The 14,799-nt window shown below is 40.4% G+C and overlaps 1 protein-coding gene across 3 annotated transcripts in view; it reads left to right on the plus strand.

Moving 5' to 3' along the window:
• LOC129868126 (glutamate receptor ionotropic, kainate 4-like) overlaps positions 1–14,799 on the plus strand; it is a 101,916-nt gene that overhangs the window by 18,138 nt on the left and 68,979 nt on the right. The gene's annotated exons all lie outside the window — the stretch shown is intronic.

Here is a 14,799-nt window from a genome sequence, read left to right on the forward strand (position 1 = left end):
CTCCTTCATCCAAATCCAGATAGCTGATGTTCTGAAAGAGTTGCAAAATCTGGACCCCTACAAATCAGCTGGGCTTTTTTAATCTGAACCCTCTCTTTCTAAAATTTCCCCCTGCAATTGTTGCAACCCCTGTAACTAGCCTGTTCAACCGCTCTTTCGTATTGTCTGAGATCCCTAAAGATTGGAAAGCTGCCGCGGTTATTCCCCTCTTCAAAGGGGGAGACACTCTAGAACCAAACTGTTACAGACCTATATCTATCCTACCTTGCTTTTCTAAAGTCTTCGAAAACCAAGTTAACAAACGACCATTTCGAATCCCACCGTACCTTCTTAACTATGCAATCTGGTTTCCGAGAGGGTCATGGGTGCACCTCAGCCACGCTCAAGATCCTAAACGATATCATAACTGCCATCGATAAAAGACAATACTGTGAAGCCATCTTCATCGACCTGGCCAAGGCTTCAACTCTGTCAATCACCACATTCTTATCGGCAGACTCAACAGCCTTGGTTTCTCAAATGACTGCCTCGCCTGGTTCACCAACTACTTCTCAGACAGAGTTCAGTGTGTCAAATCGGAAGGCCTTTTTCCAGACCTCTGGCAGTCTCTATGGGGGTGCCACAGGGTTCAATTCTCGGGCCGACTCTTTTCTCTGTATACATCAATGATGTCGCTCTTGCTGCTGGTGATTCTCTGATCCACCTCTAGGCAGACGACACCATTATGTATACTTCTCGCCCTTCTTTGGACACTTAACAAACCTCCAGACGAGTTTCAATGCCATACAACATTCCTTCCGTGGCCTCCAACTGCTCTTAAATGCAAGTAAAACACCCAAATGCATCAACCGATCGCTGCCCGCACCTGCACGCTCGTCTAGTATCACTACTCTGGACGGTTCTGACTTAGAATATGTGGACAACTACAAATACCTAGGTGTCTGGTTAGACTGTAAACACTCCTTCCAGACTCACATTAAGCATCTCCAATCCAAAATTAAATTTGGAATCGGCTTCCTATTTCGCAACAAAGCATCCATCACTCATGCCGCCAAACATACCCTCGTAAAACTGACTATCCTACCTATCCTTGACTTCGGGGATATCATTTACAAAACAGCCTCCAACACTCTACTCAGCAAATTGGATGTAGTCTATCACAGTGCCATTTGTTTTTGTCACCAAAGCCCCATATACTACCCACCACTGCGACCTGTATGCTCTCGTTGGCTGGCCCTCACTTCATATTTGTCGCCAAACAAACTGGCTCCAGGTCATCTATATGTCTTTGCTAGGTAAAGCCCCGCCTTATCTCAGCTCACTGGTCACGATAGCAGCACCCACCCATAGCACGCACTCCAGCAGGTATATTTCACTGGTTATCCCCAAAGCCTTTCCTTCCAGTTCTCTGCTGCCAATGACTGGAACAAATTGCAAAAATCACTGAAGCTGGAGTCTTATATCTCCCTCACTAACTTTAAGTATCAGCTGTCAGAGCAGCTTACCGATCGTTGCACCTGTACACAGCCCATCTGTAAATATCTCACCCAACTACTTCGTCCCCATATTGTTATTTTTTTTTCTCCTTTGCACCCCAGTATCTCTACTTGCACATTCATCTGCACATCTATCACTCTAGTGTTTGATTGCTAAGTTGTAATTATTTTGCCACTATGGCCATTTATAGCCTTACCTCCCGAATCTTACTACATTTGCACACACTGTATATGGATTTTTTTCTATTGTGTTATTGACTGTACGTTTGTTTATCCCATGTGTAACTCTGTGTTTGTGTCGCACTGCTTTGCTTTATCTTGGCCAGGTCGCAGTTGTAAATGAGAACTTCTCAACTGGCCTACCTGGTTAAATTAAAGTGAAATAAAAATGAATAAAAACGGGAGAGTCTCAGTCTTAAATCATTTCCCACACACAGTCTGTGCCTGTATTTAGTTTTCATGCTATTGAGGACCGAGAATCCACTCTCACATAGGTACGTGGTTGCAAAGGGCATAAGTGTCTTAACAGCGCGATTTGCCAAGGCAGGATACTCTGAGTGCAGCCCAATCCATAAATCTGGCAGTGGCTTCTGATTAATTCAATTTTCACAGAATCGCTTGTTGCAATTTCGATGAGGCTCTCTTGTTCAGATATCAATAAGTGGACTGGAGGCAGGGCATGAAAGGGATAACGAATCCAGTTGTTTGTGTCATCTGTAAGAAAGTACCTGCGTAATTGCACATCCAACTCACTCAGGTGAAAATTGATTTGGCTATATCACATTTGACATTGTCCGTTAGCTTGAGTTCATTTGCACACAAAAAAATCATACAATGATGGAAAGACCTTTGTGTTGTCCTTGTTAATGCAGACAGAGAAGAGCTCCAACTGCTTAATCATAGTCTCAATTTTGTACTGCACATTAAATATAGTTGCAGAGTCCCTGTAATCCTAGATTCAGATCATTCAGGCAAGAAAAAACATAACCCAGATAGACCAGTCGTGTGAGAAATTCGTCATCATGCAAGCGGACAGACAAGTGAAAATTATGGTCAGTAAAGAAAACTTTACGCTCGTCTCTCAATTAAATGTTTTTTGTCAATACTTTGCCCCTTGATAACCAGCACACTTATGTATGTTGTACATGTAACCAAGGGTTACATGGTTGCTGCCCATAACATTGCATAGTGCAGAAAATACACAAGAGTTCAGAGGCTTTGCTTTAACAAAGTTAACCATTTTCACTGTAGTGTCCAAAACGTCAGGCATTCCCTTGGCAGCAAGAGCCTCTCGGTGGATGCTGCAGTGTACCCAAGTGGCATTGGGAGCAACTACTTGTAAGCGCGTTACCACTCCACTATGTCTGTCTTGGCTTTTGCCATCAGTACAGATACCAATATGAGCAGCAGCTACGTTTGGCTTCATATGGACCGTTAGTGGAATTCCCGCGAGAGAGTAACGGTTAATGTGATTGTATGTTAATTATTTGACTAGGCTACCTGTATTTGACATTGTGTTATTATTTTGATATACACTAGATGGTTCAATTTACACTTTTGGTAGTGAAAAGAGGCTACTCCGGCGAGAAAAAAACCTCACCCAAATGTATAGCCCCGCTGGAAAATATAAATGGACTGTTTGGAAAAATATATATATAAAAAAAAAAATGTGAATCACATTTTGATTTGGCGTACCCCCGACGGCCGGTTACACGTACCCCAGTTTGGGAATACCTGCTTTAGAAGTATCAAAGTGGTGCTTGAAGAGGAGGTGGGAAGTTTAACTGTAAAGTAAAAAGAATATGGCTTAGCTTGTTAGCATTAGCCGTCACACTTTTTTTTGCATTGTAGTATGACAACCAGCCACGCAGGGGTTGGTGGAAGAGCATATAGACCCATTCCTCCGATCAAACATTGCCAAACGTGTAAATAGGGTTTGTCATATTTTATCGAACTTCTCATAAGACACCTCTTTTCATTAAAACCCAACAACCTATAAGTTAATGGATCCAATCATTGTGAGGGAAATAATGTTTCTAGAGGGGAAATCCCTGTGCACATGTGCAGATGCTTTGCTAAGGCTGATTCTTGTTGGTGGCACTGTGGTAGCTATCCGGTAGACAAACACACATGCCCAACTAGTGTTAACATGACGGCTAATTGTTCCCGGTCTTATCAATAAGTGTCTTTGGTCATGTTCGTAGTGGTTCTGTACTGGGGAGGAACAGAATCTGCTGTTTCTATTAGTTTAAATTCAGCCACTTCCTCTCCCAGAAGTAAATCATGTTAGCTACCGCATGCAAAATTGGGTCCTTGGTTCAGAGATTACTATTTTCCTGACCAATAAGACCTGGATGAAAGCATACCACGGTAAAGAGGTAAAGGCTGCAGAAGTAAACTATTTGGTTGAATAGCTGCTAGATGAGAGGGATCAAATTCCCCCAGCCATGCTTTTTGGTATGATGCCATGTCACCACACCACATGGAGGCATAGCCAAAGAGGATTGTGTCTTCAAACTTCAGCTGTATTGTTAGACTAAAGGGCTTTCTGGCAACAATTTGCTCCAACTCTGCATTTTGACTGACATTTTTAGCCAGACATCAATATTGAAAATAACTCTTGCTCTCTGGTATCTAGCCAGGAATTGAACTTAGTCAGAAATAGTTTGCACCAGAAAGGCTGTATTAGAGTTGCATTAGTGACATTTCGTGGCACAAAACTGATATCACAGTCCTGCTATCTTCCTGTTCAGCCTAATCCTATTGTGAATCCCACCACCTGTCTCGTTTCTGTTTATGCAGTCCGCATATTAAAAAGGTGATTCTTCACACCACTATTTATTTCCAGGGAGAGTCAAACAGCCCGGAGATGTATCAGCTTTATCTGTCTACTGCAGCTTGCTCGGGATTTTCTCACCGTGTTTTCTTTCTCCTGTGGATATTATTTAATGTGCGTCTTCAATCAGGGTCATGGCTTAGACCCAGTGTGTACTGCATTTCCTCTTCACTTGAAGGGGAGATGTTTGAGATCAGTCACAGGGTGTATCACTGCTGCCCAGCAGAACAAAACATTATCTCAGGATCACCTTTTGCTTCATCAAATTAGTTTGAATGAATACTGATGAGATTCCGGCATGGAACCCTGCACTTGATTTACAAACAACAACAGCTTGGGTGAAAGGTTGCAATAAGGGAACATTATTTAAAAATTGATTGAATTTCAAAGCCACGACCTCTTTTGATTTAATGAAATAACCACTAATATTGTGCCCGCTAATCTTCTAAAGTGGTTCATCTGAAATGGCAAAATCACGTCTGTAAAACAGTTATGCATAATGAAATGCAAATTAAAGAGTTCAATTAAGTCTTATTTCAAATAGGTCCTTACTTCGTTCAATGATGTGTCACGGCTCCAGTCCATTGGGTTTCTGAGCTCCCTAAGCTTTCCTTACTTCAGAACTGTCAATGTCAACATTTCGTCTCCAAAACTTAATTAATTCCTCACGGTGTCCTCTCAACAATGTTCCTAATCTCTGCTGAGAGTATTCTCATGTTAGAGACATCGGACCATGGCCCTGCATATCAATTTCGAGGCATTGAACTTGAACTTTGGGATCTTGGAGCCAGGATGGCTTTCTTTAGTCATTTAGCAGATGCTCTTATCCAAAGCGATAGTGCATACATCTTCATACTTGTCCCCCATGGGAATCTACTGTAACCCACAATCCTGGCGTTGCAAACGCCATGCTATCAACTGAGCCATTAACATGACTCTCGCAGATCCATTAACTTAAAGGTTAACGTCCAAAATTGTAGTTTTATTATGCAAATGGTAGATGTCATTGGCATTTTATCTTTTGATTGCAGCCATAATGTGTTTAATACTGTAGAGCTGTGGGAAACATTCCTTTTTATATATAAGAACAGGCCAAGATTAGCAAGAGGAGTATCCTGCTTCGCTTTTCAATTGTTGAATTTCCAACGCAGACTTGCCATTGTTTCCAAATAGCCTCCATATGATTTCCATTTAAACCAAAATGCTGTCTGTACATAACAATGACTGCAGTGTTTTTTATTACAACAAGCAATGGTTGTTCCAACGTATTACCTTGCAAAGCCAGCCCAAGGTTAGCCAGCTAGCTGAGCACTATTGCCTTCCACATGCTCTGGGAGGCAGCTGGCAGCTAATGTTAATGTCAATGGACACATTGAGAGCAAGATGCAAAGATAAAAACCACCAGAAGAAAAAATTATAATTTAAACCCATGAGAATATGTTACCCATATGAACCATTATCATAAAGTTAGTAGACCATTTTTCAACAGACACCTAAAACTTACCTAGCTACAGTGATGTAAAAAGTACCCAATTGTCATACTTGAGTAAAAGTAAAGATACCTTAATAGAAAATTACTAAAGTAAAAGTGAGTCACCCAGTAAAATACTACTTGAGTAAATGTCTAAAAGTATCTGGTTTTAAATATACTTTAGTACAGTGGTGTAAAAAATGTATTGTCATACTTGAAAGTAAATGCTATACATCAACATTTTCTTGTTTTGTTACTGCCAGACAAGGGCACACTCCCATCACTCAGACATAATTTACAAATCCAGTATATGTGTTTAGTGAGCCCCACCTATTGATAGGTGGTGAATTATTCCATATTGCTGTCCTGCCTGCGCATTCCAAATGCAACAAGTACTTTTGGGTGTCAGGAAAAGTGTATGGAAGTAAAATGTACATATTTTCTTTAGGAATGTAGTGGAGTAAAAGTTAAAGTTGTAATAAATATAAATAGTAAGGTAAAGTACAGATACCCCAAACAACTACTTAAGTAAAAAATACTTTGAAGTACTACTTAAGTACTTTACACCACTGACTAGCTAGCATACTGTATTTCCCACCAAAATTAGATTGCAGTCCTACCTTGGTAACGGTTAAATTAATCCATAAGAAAGTTTGTCCTGGCATTCTTCCTACAAAAATGTTTTATTTAGAAAGTGGCTGTGCTACACACTTGACAGGGTTCAGCCATGCATTCGACTGCGTTCCAAAAATGTCCCAAAATCAGTTTGTTTTCATATTTATGTGATCCTATAAACTGTTAGGCGGAATGCTACATTACGACACTGTTAGTTTTGAGAAGAAAATAGTGATACACCTTTTTGCCAGGCCTTCATTGTAAACAAGAAATTGTTCTTAATTGACTTACCTGGATAAATAAAGGTTAAATATATCAAACTTTAAAAGGTCCAGTGCAGTCAGTCAAAAACTTGATTTTCCTGGGTTTTATTTATAAAGCAGATAAAAAAATGTATAGCGGGCCTCTTGGAGAAAGACCCTTTATATTCTAATCCAACAGTACCAAGTGTTCTGTAAATACCAGCCCGAGAGGAAGACAACATCAGCGGTTACAGAATTACATAGTGTCATGGACATTATCAGTGTGCCCTCGGCCCAGTTTGACGTCAAACTTTAACCATAACATTTCAACACTGGCAGACATTTGATACTGGGAGTTAAACAAGTCAAAAAGGTAGGAATATAAGTGCTTACAGTGCCTTGCAAAAGTATTCATCCCCCTTGGCATTTCCCCTATTTTGTTGCATTACAACCTGTAATTTAAATGGATTTTTATTTGGATTTCATGTAATGGACATACACAAAATAGTCCTAATTGGTAAGTGAAATTAAAAATGTAACAGCACCAATGTAACAGTATAACTTTAAACCGTCCCCTCGCCCCGACACGGGCGCGAACCAGGGACCCTCTGCACACATCAACAACTGACACCCACGAAGCGTCGTTACCCATCTCTCCACAAAAGCCGCGGCCCTTGCAGATCAAAGGGCAACACTACTTGTAGGTTTCAGAGCAAGTGACGTAACTGATTGAAACGCTAGTAGCGCGTACCCGCTAACTAGCTAGCCATTTCACATTCGTTACACAGGCAAGGAGGGAAAATCAGAGAGGCAACAAAGAGACCAAAGATAACCCTGAAGGAGCTGTAAAGCTCCACAGCAGAGATTGGAGTATCTGTCCATAGGACCACTTTAAGCTGTACTCTCCACAGAGCTGGGCTTTACAGAAGAGTGTCCAGAAAAAAGCCATTGCTTAAAGAAAAAAATAAGCAAACACATTTGGTGTTCGCCAAAATGCATGTGGGAGACTCCCCAAACATATGGAAGAAGGTACTCTGGTCAGATGAGACTAAAATGTTGCTTTTTGGCCATCAAGCAAAACGCTATGTCTGGCGCAAATCCAACACCACTCATCACCCTGAGAACACCATCACAGTGAAGCATGGTGGTGGCAGCATCATGCTGTGGGGATGTTTTTCATCAGCAGGGACTGGGAAACTGGTCAGAATTGAATGAATGATGGATGGCGCTAAATACAGGGGAATTCTTGAGGGAAACCTGTTTCAGTCTTCCAGAGATTTGAGACTGGGACAGAGGTTCACCTTCCAGCAGGACAATGACCCTAAGCATACTGCTAAAGCAAGACTCGAGTGGTTTAAGGGGAAACATTTAATGTCCTGGAATGGCCTAGTCAAAGCCCAGACTTCAATCAAATTTAGGATCTGTGGTATGACTTAAAATTGTTGTACACCAGCGGAACCCATCCAACTTGAAGGAGCTGGGGCAGTTTTGCCTTGAAGAATGGGCAAAAATCCCAGTGGCTAGATGTGCCAAGCTTATAGAGACATACCCCAAGAGACTTGCAGCTGTAATTGCTGCAAAAGATGGCTCTACAAGGTATTGGGGGGGGGGTGATAGTTATTCACGCTCAAGTTAAGTTTTTTTGTCTTATTTCTTGTTTGTTTCACAATAAAAAATATTTTGCATCTTCAAAGTGGTAGGCATATTGTGTAAATCAAATGATACAAACCCCCCCCAAATTCTATTTTAATTCCAGGTTGTAAGTCAACAAAATAGGAAAATGCCAAGGGGGTGAATACTTTCGCAAGCCACTGTATAGTAAATAAAATACAGGAATAATTTAAATCAAGTAATTCCCCATTACAGAATAGTATTGTGAAATTGTGCAAATTAGGTTAATGCATTTTTTGTGTAAAAGCTTTTTGAAATGACCGCCTGAAATTTCAGGCTCTTTTGATGGGATGTAGTTTTGGTATGCCTGGTGACATCACCAGGTGGTAAATTATTTAATAGACCAATATCAGCTAGATTTCAGTTATCTCCTCCCCACTAAGACCACTGCCACAACTGGCTACGTGGTTATTAAATCTCAATGGGTACAATTTTGTTGACAATTTCAATACCTTTTGGAAACAAAACAAGTTTTATAAGGAGGATAGGATCCACCCAAATCATTTGGGTTCCTGGATCCTTTCACAGCATTATAAGGCTGTGTTGAAACAATGACTTATCAATGACCCAAGCCCAGCTAATCCCTACCATTGTGACTCAGAGTTGTCATAATGCTTCAGAAAATGTACATTACACCAGGGGTGTTGGTAGACAATGTAAGTAACCTAATGTATGTCCCTCTAACTGCCCTGAATGCCTCTGCTGATCCTACAGCTATTTTATGCAGTAATCATGTGCATATGAACCAAATGTATACTGTTAGCACTGAGCAGGTGTGCCCTAGAAATCCACTGTGTGCAGCTCACCCTGCACTAACATAAATAACATGAGCATATCTACTTCTGCTAAGCTTCCCAGTAAAGCAATAAAAACAAGCATCCCAGAAGAAAAGTGATCAAAATAGCCCACATTAACATATGTAGCTTAAGAAACAAGGTTCATGAAATCAATAATTTGCTAGTAACAGATGGCATTCATATTCTGACTATCTCTGAAACTCACTTAGATAATACCTTTGATGATACAGTGGTAGCAATACAAGGTTATAACTTTTACAGAAAATATATAAATGCCAATGGGAGGTGTTGTTTATATTCATAACCACATTCCTTTAAAGGTTAGAGGTTAATCTGTCTCACCTAAATCCCATTCTGGTGGGAAGCTGCTATAGACCACCAAGTACTAACAGTCATTATCTGGATAACATGTGTGAAATGCTTGATAATGTATGTGATAAACAGAGGTATATTTTTTGGGCGATGAAAATATTGACTGGCTTTCATCACGCTCCCCACTCAAGAAAAAGCTTCAAACTGTAACCAGTGCCTGGAACCTGGTTCAGGTTATCAGTCAACCTACCAGTGTAGTTACAAACAGCACAGGAATGAAATCAACATATATTGAGTAAAGCTAGTGTGTCTATGTATGCGGATGACTCAGCACTATACATATCAGCTACTACAGCGACTGAAATGACTGCAACACTCAACAAAAAGTTGTAGTTAGTTCCAGAGTGGGTGGCAAGGAAAAAGTTAGACCTAAATATTTCTAAAACTAAAAGCATTGTATTTGGGACAAATCATTCAATAAACCTCAACTAAATATTGTGGAAATTGAGCGCATTGAGGTGACTAAAATGCCTGGAGTAACCCTGGATTTTAAACTGTCATGGTCAAAACATATTAATACAACAGTAGCTAAGATGTGGATAAGTATGTCCATAATAAAGTGTTGCTCTACCTTCTTAACAACACTATCAACAAGGCAGGTCCTACAGGGCGTAGTTTTGTCACATAGATGCCACAAAAAGGGACTTAGAAAAATTACAATTGGCTTAGCCTGTTAGGGGTGCAGCCCGACACCGGTACACTTATGACAACATCCAGCTCAAAGTGCAGGGCGCGAAATTCAAAATATATATTTTTTAAATATTTAACTTTCACACATTACAAGTCCAAGACACCAGATGAAAGGTGCACATCTTGTGAATCAAGCCAACATGTCCGATTTTTAAAATGTTTTACAGGGAAGACACAATATGTAAATCTATTAGCTAATCACGTTAGCAAAAGACACCAATATTCTTACTCCATCAGTTTATGACTCCATCAGTAGCTATCACAAATTCGGCCAAATAAAGATAAAAATAGCCACTAACCAAGAAACAACCTCATCAGATGACAATCTGATAACATATTTATTGTATAGCATATGTTTTTTTCAAATAATTTGCATATTTCAGGTATAATTCATAGTTTACATTTCAGCTACAATCAGAAATTGCACCGAAAGCAGCCATAATATTTACAGACACCAACGTCAAATACCTAATTACTCATCATAAAACATTTCTGAAAAATACATAGTGTACAGCAAATGAAAGACAGGCATCTTGTGATTCCAGACAATATTTCTGATTTATTAAGTGTTTTACATCGAAAACACAATATAGCGTTATATTAGCTTACCACAATAGCCAGAAACACAAGCCATTTCCCAGCAGTAAAAGTTAGCGATCGTAACAAACCAGTAAAAGATACATAATTTTTGACTAACCTTGATATTCTTTATCAGATGACAGTCCTATAACATCAGGTTATACATACACTTATGTTTTGTTCGAAAATGTGCATATTTAGAGCTGAAATCAGTGGTTATACATGTTGCTATCTTAGCTACTTTTTCCACAACGTCTAAACAGCAACGATATTTTTCTGACACTTTTTCTGACACAAATAGCTATTCATAAACATAACTAAAAAATACATGTTGTATAGGAAATGATAGATCCATTAGTTCTTAATGAAATCGCAGTGTTAGAATTCTAAAAAATAACTTCATTACGACATCCAGCTTCGGTATATCTAGAGTACCCCAAAGTTGGGCGCCGGCGACTAGTTCACATGCACGACAGATATATGAAATAGCATCATGAAATGTTTCTTACTTTTGGTGATCTTCCATCAGAATGTTGGACAAGGTGTCCTTTGTCAAGAACAATCGTTGTTTGGATTTAGAACGTTCAGTTTCCCTCTTGAATTAGCAAGCGCACTAGCCAAGTGGCTCGAAGCTCTCCATGTCAACAAACGGAAGAGAACGGAACACGGCAAAACTCCCGAAAAAATTTCAATAATCTGATGAAACTATATTGAAAAAACATACTTTACGATGATATGGTCACATGTATCAAATAAAATCAAAGCCGGAGATATTAATCGCCTATAACGGCAGCTAAACAGAAGGCAAATCCAAGTCCCCCTTCGCGCTCTCCAGAAAACAGGAAATGGGCGGACACGTCATACAAAGAGCTTGTATTCCACTTCAGACCAAGATAAACACTAAATTTCTTCTCTCACCGCCTCTTGACATCCAGGGGAAGGTGTATGAAGTGCACGTATACTAATACGAATCATGCCCATGTATAGGCAGGAAGGAGAACAGAGCCTCGATTTCAGACTTTCCACTTCCTGGTCAGGAAGTTTGTGCCAAATGAGTTCTGTTTGACTCACAGATATAATTCAAACGGTTTTAGAAACTAGAGAGTGTTTTCTATCCAATAGTAATAATAATATGCATATTGTACGAGCAAGAATTGAGTACGAGGCCGTTTGAAATGGGCACCTTTTATCTGGCTACTCAATACTGTCCCTGCAGCCCAAACAGGTTAAAGTCACCCAGAACTGTGAGAGGTGAGCCATCCTCAGGAAAGGAACTTATCAAGGCGTCAAGCTCATTGATGAACTCTCCAAGGGAACCTGGAGGGCGATAAATGATAAGGATGTTAAGCTTGAAAGGGCTGGTAACTGTGACAGCATGGAATTCAAAGGAGGCGATAGACAGATGGGTCAAGGGAGAAAGAGAGAATGTCCACTTGGGAGAGATGAGGATCCCAGTGCCGCCACCCCGCTGACCAGAAGCTCTCGGGGTGTGCGAGAACACATGGGCAGACGAGGAGAGAGCAGTAGGAGTAGCAGTGTTATCTGTGGTAATCCATGTTTCCGTCAGTGCCAAGAAGTCGAGGGACTGGAGGGAAGCATAGGCTGAGATGAACTCTGCCTTGTTGGCCGCAGATCGGCAGTTCCAGAGGCTGCCGGAGACCTGGAACTCCACGTGGGTCGTGCACGCTGGGACCACCAGGTTAGAGTGGCAGCAGCCACGCGGTGTGAAGCGTTTGTATGGTCTGTGCAGAGAGGAGAGAACAGGGATAGACAGACACATAGTTGACAGGCTACAGAAGAGGCTACGCTAATGCAAAGGAGATTGGAATGACAAGTGGACTACACGTCTCGAATGTTCAGAAAGTTAAGCTTACGTTGCAAAAATCTTATTGACTAAAATGATTAAAATGATACAGTACTGCTGGTTGGTGAAGTAGGCTAGCTAGCAGTGGCTGCGTTGTTGACTTTGTTTGAAAGTGTAGCTGGCTAGGTAACCTCGATAACTGGCTAGGTAACCTCGATAACCTCGATAATTACTCTAAACTACACAATTATCTTAGATACAAAGACAGCAAAGACAACTATGTAGCTAGCTAACACTACACTAATCAAATCGTTCCGTTGTAATGTTTCGGTAGAAGTTGGCTAGCTGGCTAGCTAGCAGTGTTGACTACGTTAGAAGCACGAAAAATAGCTGGCTAGCTGACTTTGTTTGAAAGTGTAGCTGGCTAGGTAACCTCGATAACTGGCTAGGTAACCTCGATAACCTCGATAATTACTCTAAACTACACAATTATCTTAGATACAAAGACAGAAAAGACAACTATGTAGCTAGCTAACACTACACTAATTAAATCGTTCCGTTGTAATGTTTCGGTAGAAGTTGGCTAGCTGGCTAGCTAGCAGTGTTGACTACGTTAGAAGGACGAAAATAGCTGGCTAGCTAACCTCGATAATTACTCTAAACTACACAATTATCTTTGATACAAAGACGGCTATGTAGCTAGCTAAGAAAAAATTGCTAAGATCAAACAAATCAAACCGTTGTACTGTAATGAAATGAAATGAAATGAAATGTAATACTACCTGTGGAGCGAAGCGAAATGCGACTACTCGCTCCAACCCGGAAGTGGTTCTTCTGGATCTGAATCTGGATCTGGATCTGAATCTAAATCTGAATACAGTGCTCAGAGCCCAAACAAGCCATGAAGATATCCACCATGTTGTGGAGTCAACAGATGTCAGAATAGCATTATAAATATTCACTTACCTTTGATGATCTTCATCAGAATGCACTCCCAGGAATCCCATGTTCCACAATAAATGTTGGATTTGTTCCATAAAGTCCATCATTTATGTCCAAATACCTCCTTTTTGTTCACGCGTTCAGTACACAATCCAAACTCACGACGCGCGGGCAAGTCCATGCGAAAGTTCAGACGTAAAGTCATATTACAGTTCGTAGAAACATCAATCTTTAGGATGTTTTTAACATAAATCTTCAATAATGTTCCAACCGGAGAATTCCTTTGTCTTCAGAAATGCAATGGAACGCAAGCTAACTCTCTCACGTGAATGCACCTGGTCAGCTCACGTCACTCTGCCAGACCCATGTCTCAAAGAGCCCTTATTCCCCCCTCCTTCACAGTAGAAATATCAAACAAGGTTCTAAAGACAGTTGACATCTAGTGGAAGCCTTAGGAAGTGCAATATGACCAATATCCCAATGTATATTCGATAGGCAATGAGTTGAAAACCTACAAACCTCAGATTTCCCACTTCCTGGTTGTATTTTTTCTCAGGGTTTTGCCTGCCATATAAGTTCTGTTATACTCACAGACATAATTCAAACAGTTTTAGAAACTTCAGAGTGTTTTCTATCCGAATCTACTAATAATATGCATATCTTAGCAACTGGGACTGAGTAGCAGGCAGTTTACTCTGGGCACCTTATTCATCCAAGCTACTCAATACTGCCCCCAGCCATAAGAAGTTTTAAGGCAAAAACAAACGTAGGGTGGTTGGTCGGGGTGGATGGGTCTGCATATAATGCAAACGTCTAGCAACCCAAAGGTTGCGAGTTCTCATCTCATCACAGACAACTTCAGCATTTTAGCAACTTTCAACTACTTACTACTTTTTATCTACTTTGAAACTATTTAGCATGTTAGCCAACCCTACCCCTAACCCTAACCTTATCCCTTTTTGCTAACCCTAACCCCTAGCCTAGGTAATGTTAGCCACCTAGCTAGCTTTAATTAACGGTTTGCCAATTCGTAACACGTTTTTAGATTAGCAAATTCGGAACTTAACATACAAAATGGGTGATAGACATCCTCAAATTAATGCACACCATACCAAACGTAACATATCATACTAAACGGAGTGTCTCGGATTTACATACAGAATAATACGAAATGCTCCGAGACCAGGTTGGACATCCCACTATTCAGTATTCTATAGGCTAATGGTTACCTTACACATGGACCATTTAAAGCCATTCACGGTGATCTGCAGTAATTGCATATGG

This window comes from Salvelinus fontinalis, chromosome 13 (genome assembly GCF_029448725.1).
Source record: "Salvelinus fontinalis isolate EN_2023a chromosome 13, ASM2944872v1, whole genome shotgun sequence".
In the NCBI taxonomy this organism is placed as follows: domain Eukaryota; kingdom Metazoa; phylum Chordata; class Actinopteri; order Salmoniformes; family Salmonidae; genus Salvelinus; species Salvelinus fontinalis.